At 43.3% G+C, this 3,038-nt stretch overlaps 1 non-coding gene across 1 annotated transcript; it reads right to left on the reverse strand.

Annotated features, from left to right (window-relative positions):
- Nucleotides 1-2,965: 2,965 nt before the first annotated feature.
- Nucleotides 2,966-3,038, reverse strand: TRNAT-CGU (transfer RNA threonine (anticodon CGU)). The gene has a single exon. It is a non-coding gene; the product is annotated as a tRNA-Thr (tRNA).

A 3,038-nucleotide genomic window follows, 5' to 3' on the forward strand; every position in this document is an offset into this window, starting at 1 on the left:
GGGGCCGAGCCAGAACAGTGAAAGTATAGATAACCGGCTGAAGAGGGTCGTGCCGGCGCCTGTGATTGGTCCGCTTCCCTTTACTTGCTGTGTATGGTCTAAAATCACGGCGGCGCGCAACGGAACGTTAAAAATGCCGCCAGAACGATCCCAGCAAACAATAGTTCGCAAAGTGATGTCGCATGTATACGTGCCGAAAGGGCTCCATAACGTTATAGTGCCACGGAAAAATGTTTATTATACGCAAACCATGCCCCGCGGCCGCCCGCAGTAGCTATAGTGCCAGAGCAATCCGTGGGCAGCCATCTTCTATTCCTTTCGGAACGGGGCAGCCTCCGGCTATTCAGAAGAAAAAAAAATCTGTTTTTTATTCGGCATTATAATGCGTCTTTAACGCGTACACGTCACTTTGACTCTATGAGCTTTCGCGGTTTTGTGACGTCGCGTGACAGACAGGCGAAGTGGGCACAGCCCGAAAACGTTTTATCGATGGCACAGTACTGTGGCAAAAAAGGCTTCGAATGAGAAATAATTATTTTTATTTCGTTCGGTCTAAGCATGCATCATCAGTGTGCACACATCATATCAGATTGTTGGAATTTTCACAGTTTCTGCGACGTCGCGTTAGAGACAGGCGAAGTGGTGGTGGCCCGAAACATTTTTGACCAATCATGGACGACTGATTGCAGAATTGGAATAGAAATGTTTTGAATAGCATTACGTTATCGCGCCCTTGTTTTTGTTCTCGAAAAGCGGATAGACGGCGGATTTTTACAGACCATTTCCGTAAATCCAAGTTCGCTGTCTTGCCTGGCTGTATGGCGTTTTATTTATTTCGTTTATTTCATACATACTGCCAATCCCAATGGGAATTTAGTTCTCCACAGACTCTATTCCTGTCACAAAGTCTGGTCTCCCAAGGGGAGGAAAGCGAGTTAAGGTTTTAGAATTTCTTGGAAAACTTGTCCTCACAGTTCCCGACCCCGCACCTATAGCCGCCGAGAGAAAATGTATTGTTGCGATTCAAGTGCTTTTGTCATCACCGAGACCTAGAAGATCGAGGAGTGGGGTTTGGAGTGGTAAAGGCGAGGGTGTTAAATTGACGGTAAGAATACATTGTTTATAGTCTGCTGAGGAGAATATCTAGTTGGAAAATGCATCTCTCACGCACGCCCAGCATAAATCTGCAAAGGGTGGGCCACGATGGGTTACGCTGTTCGCTATGAGTTTGTAAAAGCTGCTGCTTATATAAATGGTTGGAAAAGCAAATAGCGCTGTAAACTGGGTTAAACAAGAAGACGCGCAAGACAGTTCGCTGTCTGTGTTCGTCGGTCCCGTTTTTAGTGCTCTTTGTTTTTCCAAGACATGTGCCAACTAGGTTATCGTGCAACATATACGTTATATAAATTCATCGATTTGTAAGCGAAATGTTATAGCCTCTTTTTTTTATTATTTCGTCATTTTTAAGTATAGCATGTGGACGATAGCACAATTTGATGCGATGTGGTTGATTGAACAAAGTGTTGTTTCGGCAACGTAAAGACATGCATCCTCGTTGTTAAAGAACGTTTTTTCGGAGAGTGCGTAACCAGAAACTTATTTCGGTGAGTTTCTCCACCGATATATATATATATATATATATATATATATATATATATATATATATATATATATATATATATATATCGGTGGAGAAACTCACCGAAATAAGTTTCTGGTTACGCCACTGGTGTACGCAAGTAACTTACAAGGGCTAGGTGATCGACTGTGTGTCGCTATCCCAATTTAAACGGAAGTGCCATTAATCATCATCATCAGCAGCAGCAGCATCATCACAGTCAAGGAAGGGATGGTAGGATGGCAAACTGTGCGTGTTGGTTTAGCATATTCTGCGGTAAAAGGCGCGTAGGTGACGATACACACAAGAATGTCCTTGTGGCCTTGCGTGCGGCCTTCTGAGTGTCCTTGCGCCAGTATGTGTGCGTGTGTTTATCTCTCTTATGTGTGTCGTCGTCTGCGCGCATTTCACCTCAGAGAAGGAAGTGACGGATGGAAGTGGTTGGATCCTGCAAAGGGAGGGCCGGGTCATGGAGAGTAAACTAAAAAAAAAAACTAGTAGAACATTATTTTTAAAAAAATGTCGTTCTTTGCATGATACCATGAAAGACAAGCAGGATTCATGTCGTTTCAATGTCAATGTCCCACAAAAGAAAGGAAAAAAGATTCACGGAGCTTCATATTATGGAAATTCTGGCACCACGTGCATGAAATTGCTCGTGATTGCGTGAAATCTTTATCGTCATTGTGATCGCTATGTGTTGCCTTTGCGGAAAATGGAAATTTTTGCTCGCAAGGCACCGAAATCTCGCTTCGTCACAACTGCAACAAAAGAACGGCGATTTACGTATCCAACAACAGTAGGCGCACACGAAACTCACATCAAGGCCGAGTGGAGTGAAGAAGTCCATAACTGCTGCGTCCTATGTGTTGTTGCTGTTGCTGTTCACCTCACCAGTCTTATAACGCGGCCACCGCTCAGTTTCTTCTCTGTCTTCTTCGATATTCATCTTGCACAAGCAGTTATGTTCGATCTTAAAGTGATACTGTAAATAGAAGCACCAAAACTCCAGTTTAAACAGATAAAGCACTCTTTAAAGATGATATACATATTTTGGGTAATTTCACAATAAGAGGTCGGTTACTATGGGATAAAAATAAAGACCAAACTGCCATTTCTTGAATTTCGCGCTGGAACTTCAGTGCCGGGATGACAGTGTAACGTCACGGGTTTCAATTACGAGAAGAAAGCGCGCGTTAACCAAGGGGCCCGATTTTTATTAATCATATCATGAGAAGCCAACAAACAAAGACACCAAGGACAACATGGGGGAATTACTTGTACAATTACAAATTGAATTAAAGAAACGATAAATTAATACAATGAAAGTGGATGAAAAAGACAACTCGCCGCAGGTGGGGAACGATCCCACGTCTTCGCATTACGCGTGCGATGCTCTGACCAATTGAACTACCGCGGC

The sequence above is a fragment of the Dermacentor variabilis genome, chromosome 6 (assembly GCF_050947875.1).
Source record: "Dermacentor variabilis isolate Ectoservices chromosome 6, ASM5094787v1, whole genome shotgun sequence".
NCBI classification, from domain to species: domain Eukaryota; kingdom Metazoa; phylum Arthropoda; class Arachnida; order Ixodida; family Ixodidae; genus Dermacentor; species Dermacentor variabilis.